Source organism: Thunnus maccoyii, chromosome 23 (genome assembly GCF_910596095.1).
Source record: "Thunnus maccoyii chromosome 23, fThuMac1.1, whole genome shotgun sequence".
Lineage (NCBI taxonomy): Eukaryota > Metazoa > Chordata > Actinopteri > Scombriformes > Scombridae > Thunnus > Thunnus maccoyii.
The window spans coordinates 18,014,059-18,030,375 of record NC_056555.1 but is presented as its reverse complement, the minus strand read 5'-3'; the positions used below and the strand labels follow the sequence as shown (position 1 = coordinate 18,030,375).

The 16,317-nt window shown below is 39.9% G+C and overlaps 1 protein-coding gene across 1 annotated transcript in view; it reads right to left on the bottom strand.

Annotated features, from left to right (window-relative positions):
- The window catches only part of chrm2a (cholinergic receptor, muscarinic 2a), a 71,304-nt gene extending 58,234 nt beyond the window's left edge, over positions 1-13,070 (bottom strand). The window contains exon 1 of the mRNA XM_042403704.1: positions 13,037-13,070. The gene's annotated coding sequence lies outside the window, so the exon portion shown is untranslated. The remainder of the gene's footprint in view (positions 1-13,036) is intronic.
- Positions 13,071-16,317: the final 3,247 nt, after the last annotated feature.

The following is a 16,317-nucleotide window of genomic DNA, read 5'->3' as shown; positions in this document are numbered from 1 at the left end:
ATCTAGTATATTATTCTTTTTTTCTTTCTTTAATTCATGGCATTTCCAGCTTGTAATGAGGAAGCTGACAATGGGGGAGGACAGGAAGTCTGGAGAGGGTGACATGCTATAAGAGACCTTGGTTGGATTCAAATGCAGAATGACATTGTGCCATAGAGTGCTGGGCCACCAAGGCACTCCATATGTTTAACTTTTTGATATGTAAATTTTCAAGTAAATCTCCAGCAATGAAACTGTAAAGTCACTGTAAAGATTCTAAAATTGTAACTTTTAGTTGATCTCTGTTTGTATTTAATTGAAAATTACCCGGATCTAATTGAGAATGGACTACACCATAATGACTCTGATTAGGGACCTGGAGCAAACATGCCGTATTTTTCCTACAATGGATGTTATCCCAGTCTGTGTTTTAGCAAACTGGTTGACCTTTCCAGAGCACCTGACTTTAAGAAGGCACTAATTATTGTCTCGTTAGGTTCTGAGAGCTTGCCAATAAACAGGTCTTTAAATACAAAGTAGGACACACAGCGGTGAACACTCACAACATGAAAAGTTAACTTATTATTACTCTGAAGAGTAGAAAAAGAAGATTGTCTTGCAGAGAAATTTCTTTAAGTACCTCTTTTATTTACCTCTGAACACGGTGATTCATGTTGTGGAAAAAGTACAGAACATGTATTTGACTCATCAGGACACACTGACATTGGATCAAGGTGGGTAAACTGAATTGAACTGAACATTGAGTTGTACAAGTGCTCAGACAGACACGTGGACAGTGGACGTGTTTTCCGAGGAAGAGCTATGCGACGTGTCTATCTGTTGAGTAGTGCGAGTTGTCATAGCCAATCAGAATGTTGCTGAGTGTATAAAATCTGATCGCTGAAAGTAAAATCTTGCTCATTGCCGAAGACAGCTCCTCTGACTGTAGAAGGTTTTTGTGCCTACTTGCAAGTGCGAGAATCAAACTCAGAAAGACTCTTGTGAGTCTTTATTACAAAAGTGCTACCACAGCTCACACTATGCGGAGTCATCTGCAAACTGAGAACATTTCTGATCGAATAAGGTCTGTCAGAAGTAAAGTGTGAAAACTCAAAGAAAATGCTAGCAGTACAGAAAGTTATCTGCTACCGGTGCCTTGTTACAATAGATTGAGACCTAAGTCATCTCAACTTAGATTGTCATCATTTCCAATAAAATGAAAACTTATACATTTCTTGGTTCCTTTATACACACCTGGACCTTCTATGTTTAAGATTTGTGCAGTGCAGTGATTTTACTTTTAAATTACTTGAGATTTTGTTAAATATATTGTATATAATGCTCAAAAACACTGGACTAATAGTATCTTTGGCCTAATGTGAAATTAAATGTACATTTTTCATCTCTTAAGAGGAACTTTAGAGTCAATTTAATTCATGCATCTTGGCAAAGGCAACACAGTTACACTGCACTGAGCCTAGAGGCACCAAAGGCTTTAGTTTCTATGATTTTTTGGCCAAAGTTAAAAAATCTGTGACTAACTTAATTGGAGATAATAATGAACTTCAATTAACTTTTTTAACTTCAAACATCCAACACATGAACGTTAGCTTTTAGCATAAAAGTGGTTTCATTACACAAAAAGCAAGAAGCTGAGCCACTTGGCACTCCTGTCCTGTCCTCTATGCTAACAGCTTCCAATTATCTGGTGACTGGGGAATGAGACCTCTCTGATTCAGCCATGTTGTGCAGTATTGATTGGACTGGAAAACTGTGTAAAATTGGAGAGGAGTGGGATGACCCTGTCTCTTGTACTCCTTTCCCGTTTGACAAACAAAGTAGAGACAGCTGTGGAGATGCACCTGCATAGCAATGCTCTCTGTTTGAGCTTTCAGATTGTCCACTTGAAAAGTGTGGTTTAAAACACAGTGAGATGGTGGTTTAGTCTCTTCCATGTGATTTATTTCTGAGTGAAACAGAATACCCAGGCAGGGTATAATTTTGAGGGGAATTTCATCAAATCCTTCAGGGATTTGATTTGGTCGCTCAAAAGCAGGCACGACTTTACAAACATGATGTTGATTTGAAGCTGTAATGTAGGGAACTGTTAGCTTCCACCTGTATCTCTTGAACCTGGGTTGTTAGATTACAAGGAAAAGGAAGAGGGAGAAGTTAATAAATTAGCCCACAACTATGCTCTTTTGGGAATGTATACAAAGGTTTTGCCACACTATGACCTGTGCAGTTTTATATAATGGGAGTCTGTTTGTCTCTGACTGACTGAATGAGTGATGAAGTTTCCCCATTGGCCATTGCTCTTTCAAAATGAATCGGCGCAGACAGTTTTCTATTATGTCATCAGGGGGGTGTTTAATAGCGCTTCCACTCATAGCCCTATTCACACGGGACTGGTATTACCTGGGGACCTCATGTGATTTAGAAATTATCTCCTCTACCCCCCACGTCTGTGTTTTGTGTGGCATGGGATAAGCAAAGTCTGTATTTTACTCAAATTTACTGACATTACTCCCCTGGATATGTGTGACAACATGACAGGCTGCAAACGTTTACAGTCTTGTCTCTAAATTATCTAAATACATTAAAAAAACTGTGATGGAAACAGAGGACAGAGCGACACAGAGCGCTTCCTGCTCTCAGCTCTGATGTTAAATGCAGGGAAGTTGGCTAAACTCCTGTTTAAACAGACATGTACCAGCGTCTCTGCCGTCTCCTCCACTACCGCCCAGCAGCTGGCAGGAGAGATGCTCTGCAGTGTGTTTGGCTTTCATAACTGAACTAAATTCCAGGATGCAAACTTTTTATTTCTTTTGACTTTTTCACATCACAAATGATGAACAACAGCATTGAGTCTTGCAGTAAAACATGAGACTCATGTAGGCTGTTGTATCAGTTTAGTGTAAGTGTGCTTGCTTTAACTGCAGTAACTGGGCAGATATGAGCTTCTTGAATTTGTAATGTAACAAATTGGCCACAATTTTGCACACCCATACGCGATCCAGCCATATACTAGGTTTTGACCTAGTCTGGTTTCATATTATCAGACATATCTTTTCTCCACTATGACTGCTTTGTTTGTGAGAGGGCTGTCAGAAAGGGCCATCAGAGAGTGTGAACATAGGGGCGGGGGGAGAGAGGGGGGCTCACACACAGTGAAGCTATCCCACAGTCTGTTTGTGCTCCACTGACACAGTGTAGTCTCTGGACTCTGTCGGCAGTCCTGTTCCTGTCAAGTCAAATAACAGCATTTCAGACGGGCTCTTTGCTCTGACACGGCAAGTGAGCTCAACAGGAGGGTAGAGAGGTTCAAAAAGTGTTTGGGATCTCTGAGAAATGGACAGAACTTGACCATGTCCCTGCTGCAGAATGCAAAGAAGAAGCCCAACAAGTTCCACAACACACATACACATACGAGCTTGGATAACTTAGAAGTGCCCACTTTCCCTCTTTTTGGCATTTCTTCCAAATGTCAAATCATTCACCTGGAACAAGTTACACAGACCTTGAGGGATCTTATTTGAGAATGTCAAACCAAACCATGAATCTGTACAAAGCTTTGGATAAAGTACAATGTCCACTGACTTCTCATAGTAAAGCCTGAGGGAAGGAAATGAGACATCCAGGTCTCAGACGACTCGGTCACGCTGCACTTATCAAGTGTACATGTAATCTCGGGCTATGTTTTGACTCTTAAATAACCCGGTCATGTTTATCCTGTGGAAGTATCTCATGACTGTGTTTCCTGTGCAACTTGGAATAATACTGTATGTCTGCACACTCCAGTGATTTCCTCTGCCGTCCCCTAAGGCACTGCAAAAACAGGACACTTGTCTCTTTTCTGAGGGGAAAAAAAAGACAGATATCCACCAAATGCCATCAAACCAGACAGTGGTATTTACTACCAATATCTGGACTTTGTCTCACGTTTACTTTTAAAAATGACAGTGTAGACAGAGTCAATAAATTAAACTGGCTGACCACATAAAAGGAAACTACAGTTTACAATGTCTCGGGATATTAAAAGAAACACAGGATGAACCCGGTTTTACCTGAGGCTATAAACAGGTCTTTACTTGTAAAAGCGTAGGAATAAACCCGAGAGCTGTCAATGAATCCAATAACAATAACAGGCAATGATTGTCACTGGACCTAATAATATCGGCTCAGGATGGGATGCACGACAGCCACCGGCCTTCCACCGGCTTTCTATTTCAGCTGGTCCTGCAGTGTCTCTTCAGGCATGGAATGAAGATTGTTTACCTTTTGATTTGATCCACAATATCTAGGGTCAGGACCCATGTTTATCTGCTGAGTCTGTACACAGTATTGAGCTCCGTGTCAAGTCGTCCATCTGTGTGGCAGCTTTAATTGAGCTTTGATTTCACACATGATGTTTTTCTCGCTGGGAATGTGAAGAGGATAATTGTTTCATACAGTTCTGGACAATTCGTAGACTACCTGTACATATTTTTCTGTAATTGTCACTCGTGTGTAAAAAAGAAATCTGAACCTTAGAAAAACCTCTTCAGCTATTTCAGATTTTTTTTTCCTGAATTACTGATAATCAGAACTGTGGCAAAGTAGAAAGTCAGAGTTCTTGTGATTTTAAATTGACTTCTTTTTATTGGGGTGGAATGTAATTTGTTAATCCTGTCAATGCCCCCGTGGAGAGAAATCTGTCATTGTGACATAAACGGAGGGTGAATCTGGCCTTTCATTTTTTTGTTGGTCACAGAGGAGCAAATGTCTCAAATTCTTATGAAAGCCTGGGGACACATTTTGCTAACAAAGAATAATGATTAAGATTGTACATAAAGCAATGAAGCAAAGTTTCATCTTCTTTATGAGCACCTCTGACCTGATAGATGAATGGGATTCAGAATACACAGAAACTTTTCAGGTACATTTGCAAAATGTGAGTCGATGATAATCAAGTGCAGCCTTGAACTGAGAGAGTGTGTTTCTAAAAGGGATATTATACAACTGATTTTCTTTTGCAGCAACGATTATGTCTACAGTCTTCAGGTCGTGGAATGCAGATGTTAATGTTGAATGATGTGATCTACAATCTAATTCCAATTTGATATAAACAACCTCTACAACAGGGTTTTAAGTAAGCCTCTTTATATGGAAGATTACACAATAAAAATGACTTTATCACTGAAAAAGATCAAGGGTTTACAGCCTTGCTAGCGGCTCTGTGAGGGTGCTTTGAGCAAAATGATAACTTGCTGGTGTTTAGCAAGTATAATGCCATCTTAGTTTAGCATGCTAGCATGCAACATTTACTAAGTAGCACTAAACATGAAGTACGTCTGAGTTACCCAAGTATTTAAGCAAAGACGTGAAGGGAAAGTTATAACCGTTCATCTTAAGAGGGACATTAAGGTCTGTACTAAATTTAATGGCAATCCATCCTACACTTGTCGAGACATGTTACTAAAAACCAAGAAAGTCAACCTAATGGTGGCGTTAGAGGTAAAGTCAGCGGATCACCAATGTCATTATGATTCATCCTCTGGAGAACATGAATGTCTGCACAAAATTTCATGACAATCTATCTAATAGGTGTTGAGATATTTCAATTTATACCACAGTGGTGAACTGAATGACCGTCAGACCGTCATAAACTGCATCCAGGCACAACAACAGAATGACAATGATAAGAGGGCAGTGATTCATTACATGTCAAGTACATGGTGTCACCAATTGACAATCATTCCTTCTTTATCAGCTTCAGGCAGGTCTGTAATTAGGACAGCAATACCTTCAGGAGTACAGTTGGACTTTTTGCTAGCAGCTCGTTGATTTGCAATTAAAAGCGGATGGATTAAGGCTCAGCTACTTCTGATGCATCACGCATACTGTAGTGTAATCTGTTGTAAATCTACACAGCTCTCAATGGGTTATTCAAGGTCATGCATGTTAGGACATTTTCTGCTTTCTTTTTAAACATGTTCAGCTCTTCCTCGCGGTCCTGTATGTCTGTCTAAATGATTTTATCCGCTTTTGTGTTTGCAGTGGCTTTTTGCTTCCCGAACAAGCAAAACCTCCTTCCTGTCAAAAACCTCCAGAAAAAGAAAAAGGAAGTCTTGGACTCTGAAAGCTTGGATTTCGTCCCCTGAAATAAAAAGCGCTCTTCCTGTTGGCTAATTGCTTGTTAGTGCTCCTGGCCCAAGAGAAGAAAAAGTCACACAGGGCTACTTCAAAAACACCCACACAAGCAGCATCTGCAGCAGCACAGTGTGATATTAAGGCGCCCTGTCATGTTGGTGCCGTACACAAGAACTTGTGACACTAGCCCAAACTGTCCCCCTGCTGCTCAAGTTGCAGCACAAAAATTAGAGAGCAAAAGTTTTCATCCTATGAATTCACATCACCAAACTCTGGTGATGAAATGTTTGCTTTTCTTTGGATTCACACACACGTCTGTGTGTGAATGTGTATGCTAGAGGTTAGAGCTCAACTCTGCCTTTTTTTAGGTCTCGTGTCTTACAATCTCCCATCGTAAAGGAATTAGGCCTGCCGGCAATTATAATAACCCCTTCCTGCCAAGGTCCAATGAGAGCAGACAGGCACACTGAATGTTTTATGGAGCCAATGATAACGGCAGAGCCAGAGCTTGAAGTAGCGGGCTGAAATTATCTGGTATTGAGGCTTAGAGTAATTAAGAGCAGGGAATGGAGGCCGACATTATTGCTGGATGAGCGGCAAGACTGAAGAACACCTGAGGCTTTTTGGAAGCAGAGCACATTCAAAAGGATCTCCTGAGATTTTTCAGGTTGTACTACAATTTCTGCTGCCGCAACTGAACTGCTGTTCAGATTCTCACCATGACTGATGTGTTGATCTGTTGTATGCTGGCATGAAATGACAGACAAACAATGCTGGGGTGAAAGAAGTATCCTGCATTGTGAAGTTGCGCTACCAAGGACAATTTGCAACCAGACTGATTGAAAAGAAAATGTTTTATAACATGAATAATAAAGTGGGTGAAGGAATAGAAGTGACTTTTTACATCCTGAGTTTGTGTTCTTTGCTAATCAGCTCCTCTAAAATGTGAACAACTCTTAATTTCCTTATTCTGATTGCAATTCAGTATCACCATGGTGCCCTGTTTTGATTAAGGCCACTTTGACATGTATGCTGCTGTGAGTCATGTCTCAATCTACAGTCTGCTGTTTAGTAAATAGTTAAGAGTATTCAGTTAATTCCTTTACAAGACCAATCTATAATTACTTCATGTGCAATAAAGCAATTATAGATTGGTCTAAACATGTATGGTAAATACAAGGTATGCAACTATCATGGCCCAACATACTGTAAATGTACATAAATGCACACAAAAATATGACAATACTGCATCTTGGAGCTAAAAAACAGACTGCAGTTTTAACTAAATGTGATCAGTTACATCCCAAATGGTACTAATTGTTTTCATACTTAAGTAACAGAGACTGACTGCCATGTATTAACACGTGTTAACAAGCTTAGTATTTAAAAAAAAATGTACTACATACCTACTCCAGAAATCTAATCTGTTTGTGTGAAGATGTTGTTTAAAACCAACTGAGGTGGAACATTTAGCAGCTACAGAGCCATATATTTCCCTCGGGAGCTGATGGAGACCAAACCAGAGCAAAAAAGAGAGTGAATATCAGGCTTTTGTTCATCAGTTGGACACAAACATGACTCCAAGTGAATGCTAATGTTGCTCCGCATTTGCCAGATGTGTAAATAAGCATCTGTTTGCCATCAAGTTTAACATATAGACTTAAAAGGTGATAATAGGTCATTGCCGTGTTTACAGCTTGTTTCCACTGCCCCCAAGTGGCAGCAAAATCAATTAACGCAGGTTTAAAATAACGTGAGTGTATTGAACCGTGAGCCCTGTAGGTGCTGAACCACGAGTGAGTGTATCATCACATTGCTACTACCGCCTTAGTTGGACTGAAAATATGTTCTTCCCACTCTGTGTTACTTGAGCTTTTGATCCTGAGAGTGTCAGTAAATCATAACTGAACACTGGAGCTGTAATGTCTGCAAACACCGGAATGAAACACATTTCTTTCATGTCTCATACATGTCAAAATCTTCAAACGTGCGTTGTGCATATCAGCATTCAGGTTGATATGTGCTTCCACACAGACTACATACTTCAGGGAGCTGATTTCATAGAATGGATTTTATGAGCAATTACAGGGTCACTGAATCCATTTGTATGTTGATGAAATATGCTGACACAATGCTGTAAGTAGTTCTTAGTCCATTGATTCTGAGTCTTTTGTTACAAATGCAATTACACTGGTTTGTTTCGTCTAACTCTCTCTGTCTGCTAGATAATGACCTTAAGGAGGAATCTCCCTCCTCCCATCCTTTCCAATCAATGCCACTCCGTGTGGTGGTTTAGTGGCACTTCATATTGTAAAGCTCTGTAATCACTCAGCATCTGATAAGGAGCACAGCCACAGGGTACACCAGCCATTTGTCCCACTAGCTGAGGATACAGCATGAGCATGTGGAAATCTGCATGCAGATATAATATACTACATAGACAGTTACGCTTTTAAAACCAAAGTCAAATATATCCATTTCCAGTCTTTTCATTGACACAGCCGTCATCCACACACACTAATACACTGCATGCTCGCTGTTATGTAAAACCCCTTCATAGAATCTCTTTTCATCACGTCCACAAAATTTCCACACATTAGCGGAGCCATTCTTCTGTTTTTTTTGCTAAATTAGACCTTTCTCCAGCACCCAGCCGACGTTGCATGGACTACACGGCTCATCCGCACAGAGCAAAAATAACATTTTAATTGCGTAAAAATAAAATAAATAAGTGTGTAATGATAGAAAAAGAAAGCGATTAGAGCAGGAGCTCAGTGCAAATAGAGGAGCCTACTGCGGTTGAAAGCGTGATAATTAGACATTCCTTTCTGTCTGTGCCAGCTACACAGATTCACTAATGTGCACTGTGCAGCCGCTCTACAACCAAGAAGCTTATGTCCATGGAATGAGACACCCCACTGGCTAAATTTAACTTTTTACAAAAGCAACCTCGCCTCTAACACTGTTTCCACTGCTGCCAACAACAGATTTAGCAATATGTGTGCAATGTGCATTCATGGCAGGTAGGAGCTTTGGCATGAGTCTCCTCCTTCAGTCTCTCTTTCCGTCTATGTGAGTGTGACCAAAAAGGAGTAATTTATCTTGTTTTGTGTGTGTGTGCATATATATTAAGTTATTATAAAGCACAGTTATGTTGTACATTCTCAAAAAGAAAGAAAACAGAAAACACTCAATGAGAATCATACCTGTCCATGTCTTGTTTAACCACAGGGGGCAATAAACATCACTCTGCATTAACCAACATGCCAATAGGCAATATTCATGCATAATGACTGGCTATTGGCCAAGCATGATGTAGGAATCAATGCATGTCATCATTTGCTATCATAATCAAGCACATTGACACATCTGGTGAAAATTATGCACACTCTATATAATATATGCATCTCTAATGTAATATCAATAGAGACGGGGAAGGACATTTAAAAAAGACGGAGCCGTCTGACCTTGGTAAACCCCAGCGGGCCGGCAGAAAATTAAAGAACCCATCAAGTAACTGTTCAGTCATGGTGCATCCAAACCTCATCCATCAACATCATGATGCCAAACAGGATGAACAGTGGAAATGGACAGCAACAAGTCAGAGAAACTTCTGCGAGCTTTGAAAAGAGCGGTGACACAACACATCAGTAGGACGGGTGGATCAACAAATTGTAATAGAAAATGTAATGATTTGGTGAAGAGCCTAATAGTAGCCAGCGTTATTCATTTAAAATCTTAAAACTATTTTCAGTTGAGGTTAAAAGTTGTTTAAGTGCGTTCACAACTGTGCCACAGTTCTTATAATACTAATAAAAGTAAGTGCGGGTATCAGTGCAGAGATATGTTTTGGCAGTTATAACATGATAATATTAAAAGAAATTGTATCAATTGTGCATGATAATCACATTTTACAATAAAAATATAATTATAATGTTTGCATGTAGATACTTGCCAAATGGTCTACTGACCATTATTTATATAGTTGCTGGCTATTTGAAGGTAATATTTAATAGTTCTGCTATTGCTATAACTATTGCTGTGAGGTTTAAGAGGTTTTGTGATTTATGTAACCTAAAAGGTTTTTGTTTTTTTTCTCGCCTTGCAAAATGTGTTTTCAATGGAAACATAATAAGCTGTCAAATATCTAGCTCTTTATCTGCAGGTAAACAAATAGCCCCTCTGTAATGCCTTTGTTCAAGTCTTCTAGCAGATGACATTCAGTCATGATAAAAATTCACAAAAACAATTTCAGAACAGCACAGAAATATTATATATTCTTTCTTTCTTGTTATTTCTCAGTTGTCAAGTACAGACGCTGTAATTGGTTTCATGTGGTTACCTTTTGATACCAAGTTTTGATCAAAAATTTTCGCCAGATGGATGAACACCACTCTGCTAAAAAATCTGGACTTGTAAGTATTCACTTGTTCCTCCTGCAGTGCTATTTCAAAAACAACAATGTCAGGATGAAGTGATGGAAACTCTATAATGGATTCCAAACTGTAGCAAAATGCAAATCCTCTCTTCTTTTTGGCAAGACACCAAATGAAATTCCTAATTGGAGATCTGCACAAATGTGCAGGAACAAAAACCGAGCATCGACCTACACACGCGGGAGCAGACCACGACAATAACCGATACTAAGGCGACATCTGTCCCTTTTGTTTACCTGCCATCTCTTCAAACAAAACCAATTACAGCCTGCGACTTAATCAAGGTCAAGCCACAGCACTCATTCACACACTGCATGAGACAATGTCAAATGACTATAAGTCCCTGCACAGAGGTTAGTGCTACAGGTGAACTGTATCTGCAGCATTATTTTACTACTCTGCTCCAAATTTCCACTTAGCAGTACTAGTCCAGCATCTAGTTATCACAAACCAAATTCACTCTGTCTTATCTTTAAAGTCCTCAAATTCTTCTCTTTGTTTTAGAGCAAAAATAACCGTAATAACCTTTTTTTCAGTTGTAGAAGCAGCTCCCGTGCCTCGGAGAAACGCGAGTAATCTGATTTCCCTCTCAGGTGACAAGTGATGAAACACTTTTTCAGCAGTTTTACCATCTCGAAGCCCTTATGCGGACTCTCACTCTCGTATTAATGTCAGAGTGAAGTTGAATGATCAAAAACTAGAACATACCTCCATCCGTCCTAAGTAGACCTCGTCCCACTGCACTGATTTATCCAGCCAAATGACAAGAAGAGTATCTGCGTTACTTGGCTTCCCTGCTCATTCATACGCACAGGAAGCGACTCAACTGTCTCTGAAGGGGAGAATAAGCAGCCATAATGCAATAAATCACAGCTTTACCTTTGATTATCGAGCACCGAGTCTTCCTGTGGATTTATAGGCAACGTGCTCATTGCACGTCACACAAAGCATGATTTGGTTTTGCTCTGCGTGTGAGATTCACTCTGTGCGTAAGACATTTCAGCTTTAAGACCCACAATCACACAATCCGACACAAACCTGCCCTCTCAAGTCTGTTCTCTTTCTTGCACTGCGCTTTTACGCACATAAGACTTGTGGCTACGAAGCCAAATCGCCTCTCATTCTTTGAGAGATTAGTAGATCTCAGCGCATATGTAATTTCACCACTTTATATTGCATTGTTTCTTTTAGCGACTTGAAAACACAGGGATCACGTTGGTGCCATATAAACATGCATTTCAGCATTATTTTTGTGACGATCAAGCACACTGAAATCAAGAATGGCTGATCGAATTGAGGAGACAAGAGAGTAAAGTGCTTCTGGGCAAACAGACTCGCACTAATCTGCATCTCTGCTACGTGTGCACGATTAGACAACAGGGGTTTAAGTGGAAAGGAAATGTCTAAAGAGAAAATTTGATTATGTAGCGATTTGTTTGGTTGTACTTATGATATAGACGTAGAGAAATCAAAACCAGCTGCCATATGACGCTTTTATCCAAAGCGCAAAAGAGTGCCAACGGCACACGAGCTACGGTTGATCCGTTTGTCAGTGATTTTAAAAAATAATCACAAATAAACCACAGTCGCTTAAAGGGGAAAAAACAGAGAAAATCCTGAGAAAGAAAGGTTGTTTATTGCAGCGGATATTTGATGAGACAGCGCGCAATATGCGGAGTGGTTGGATGTACTCGGTTGATAAAAAAAAATAAAGCTGGTGATGTCATTAAACGATACTACGTGATTATTTGATGAGACTATTTCAGATTTGGAGTTTCATACTGTTATTTGAAATAAACGTACAGAACCACTCGTTAAGTTCTGCTCTGTTCGCTCAGTCTACGATGCGCCATTTGGCACAGGTAGCTGTGGACCAAGCGTAAAACATTTCGTTCTCCTTCTGCTCATCATGCAAATCTCCCACAGCGGTAGATATTGGCTGGCCCGCTTGTGTGTGCGATATTTCAGCAGCGTACATGAGATCAAATCTTTTATACCAACCAACCTTTTTTTTATCTGTTGAGTTAAATCTCCCTGAAGATAAAGTTAGACACTTTTTCTCTCACTGGTTGACGAAAAACTACTTATAAATGTTTGAAATTCTAAAGAAACCTCACTCAGAATAGTACAGTGATAACTGATTGTTCCATATGTTTGCTTTTTACGCGCTGCAGGATTATGATTACAGGTCTCGACGTGGTTGTGCGAGCAACTCCGTGGATATAGAGAAGACAGTCCCGCATCTTAGAGGTCTCAGGTTCGATCCCTGACAACAACCAGTGTCTCCTCTCGAAGTCCTCTTACGCAAGACAGCTTAATGAACCCTGCTGCCCGTTTTCTCAGTCACTGTGTGGACAAGTGCTCTTTCTTTTGATAAGAGAGCATCAGGTAAACCTGCTGAGAAATGTCGACTCCTTTGGTTTATCAAAGAAAGCACAGCCTGCAGTTTATAAAGCAAAAAAAAAAGGAGTATTCAGGTATCAGCTTACCTGCTTTCATGCTGTCATGCTGGTGGCGTCTTTTGGTCCGCTTCATCGCACCGTGGCTGCATGTCTGAGGACATGCTTCTGGAGACAGGCATTGGAGACGAAAAGCGCCTCGGCTGCACAGGAGAAAGTGGGGAGGTGGGGGGGAGTGTATGTGTGTGTGTGTGTGTGTGTGTGTGTGTGTGTGTGTGTGTGTGTGTGTGTGTGTAAGAGAGGAAGAGGAAGAGAGAGAGAGAGGAGCTATAAGAAGTAGGCTGGCATTTCCTTTGACAATAATGACAGTCGTTATTTGCCTTTTTAGATTCGGGAAAACCAGCCTGAGCGTTTACAAGTGCAGCAACACTTGATTTAAAATACAAAACCGCCCAAAGTCTGAAATTCCTTTATTCGTCAATACACCAATTAAACCTCACGAAGCAGAACCAGACATATAATTTATTTCCAAAGGAAACCATCGCTTATTAGGAGAGGTCTCAAGGCACTGTATTTTTTTCATATTTATTTCGATGTGTATGCTACTCAACACCGATTTTATTTTATTTTTTTAACTTGCTGGAAGAAGAACAATATTTTGCATGTGGATTCGGACGAGTCGAGGTGATAATACAGCTTCCATTCAGAAAAAAAATGCAGGAATCACCGGAGCTTTACGCACACTTTCTGGTTTCAGCACCGAGGAGAGCGCACATTTTAAGAGGGGGCGAGGGGGGAGCTTAGGGGACGCACAACGTACGCCCGTTGTTTGAGCATTTTACCTCCTGCAAGATCGGATTTAATGGCCAACATATCAATGTGCATTTTAAAGAAAACATCACTCTCAGTGTAGCGCGATCCTCTCCTGTTATCCAAAAGTACACTGCAAAAACAACAAAATGTCATTTCCTGTAAGATTCACTCTCAAAATCCGGAAAAAAAAGTCAGAATAAATCACCAAGCAGCTACACATAATTCAATACATTCTAAATAAAAACGCTTAAAAGTAGACAACAGACGATCTTTGCGTATCTTCTTACATTATCTATGCTTTGTTACTATTGTACGTGTCTCCACAGGGAGCCTGTTGAATATCTGAACACATGGCCAAGACCTGCTCTTCGTCACGTTGTGTACATTGTATGGCCCGAACACGCTCTCCCTCTCCTCTCTCTGAAGACAGCTCCTAAAGCCGAATGAGTCGTTTTATCATAACTGACTGGCCCTTATTGAGATTTACCCGCTTAACACTTGTTTGAAAGGAGAATTCCTGTCTGATTTATTACAACATTGCATTTGAAAATCGGGCTGCTGGTATTAAAGGCTTAGTGGGATTTGACATTATTTAGTATTCCTTTTTTTTTTTTTTTTTTTTTTTTTTGAAAACCTGCCACACAGCCAAGATTGTTAGGGGAAATAAATAGAAGATGGGAATGTTTTACTGACATCTACTGGGGGAAGTAGTCTCAAAAGTCTCTCTCTCTCTCTCTGTATGTGTGTGTGTATGAGTGTATGTGTGTGTGTGTGTGTGTGTGTGTGTGTGAGAGAGAGAGAGAGAGAGAGAGAGAGAGAGAGAGAGAGAGAGAGAGAGCTTCTTAACAGGTCAGCTGTCTGGAGGCAAAGTTGAAGCCAGTTTCATACGCCTAAAACAATCAGCCCTCTTCCTCCAGGTCTACTCAGCATACTGATGGACAGGTAACACCAACTTTATTTTAATGAATATGCTCATTTGCTCCCATAAGAAGGAAAAAAAAATCATTGCAGTTTCTCTTTCCTCAACTTCAAAATGCTATCACTCCAGATTTCATCACCGTTAGACTTTTATGTCTTTTCAAAATTCGTGAAGAAACCATTAAGCACAGTTTGAATGGTGCCACCCTGAACCTTGGCTGTCAATTAAAATGTATCAAGTGGCAGTGTTTTGGGTTTAGGGGACACATAAATACTCTACTTGAATTATTTAACAATGTGGCTCATGAAGGAACTGAAAAGTATAAATTGGAGTGCTGAAATGCAGAGAGGCTGCATATGAGAAAGAAAATAAGATACAGAAGAGTGACGGATGTTAGTTTTACATATCTAAACTTTGAGAGAATACATCAGCGGCTCATGTAAATGCTCCAGGTAGGGCGATATGTTATTAGCACCAAAATAAGACTTGTCTGTTCTCATTACTAAATCCGTTCTGATGGCCAACGCCAACAAAGATGTTGGGTGACAGTCAAAACACCCACCGCATGCTATAGTTATTCCTATTCACAATACATCTGAAATACATGACTCACTGTATATGCTGCTCATTACTCATATGAATGTGTGTGTGTGTGTGTGTGTTCGCACTATAAACAGGCACCTAAATGGCCATGGGCGGATCATGTGTTGCATATGCACCTGTGTCATGCTGATGAACAGGAGAGCCTCAAAGACAGGCTTGAGTGCACCGCAATTAGTTGTGGAAAATACCAGTTTTTAATGGACTCACTGTTACTAAAGTAAGAGAGACACGGTGAACAAAGCGTCGTCTAATGCACCATCCTGTAAATGGCAAATACATCAAAGTGCATATATAAAATCGAGCGTTAATGTAGGTATCTGTCCTTTTATAGCAGCGAAAAGCTGTCGAGGCTGTGGTCTGTTCCTGTTTCACCTGTCACCAGCTGTAATGTTTTATGTTTTTAGTTGCTGTCCTCATCTCAGGATACTTGTCTTATCTGTCAGTGTATATGAGTTAATCTCTCATCATCCAGGATCCTGAGCCTCTATAGACCTGCTTGTTAAAGTATTTGTATATCCTTTTGCTGTCTGGAGTCTGGTATCTAATGTACATGTGGCTCCAATCCAGGCAATTACACAAGCTTTACATGACAAAAGCAAGTACATGTCAAACACAGAGGCAGGTTTAAGTGCTTTACATATTTCCTTGAAATGCTTTAGAACAACTTTTAAAAACACAGTGAATTTGGGTTAGAAATAAAAAGTACATTTTTATTAGATACATTTAAACTTTTTAAATATGTTATATATTTCCTCAGATACAGGTGTGTTGCTTGATTTTTTTTTTTGTTCTTTCATTTAAAAATCTCAAAGGATCCTGCCAACAAGACAAGTTCTTTCTGATGGAGTCTAGAAAATGATCAAAAATATCACTCTTGTAATGTTTATAATGAGGATATTATATTAAATTTTGGTTTGTCCTTATGTTTCAGCGTTTTGGTTGACCAGCTTTTTATTTTGTTTTGTTTTTTATGTGTCCAAAAATGATCAAATTTGGCAGCTTAAGAAGTGGTTGTATCTAATACTGTTGTACTATT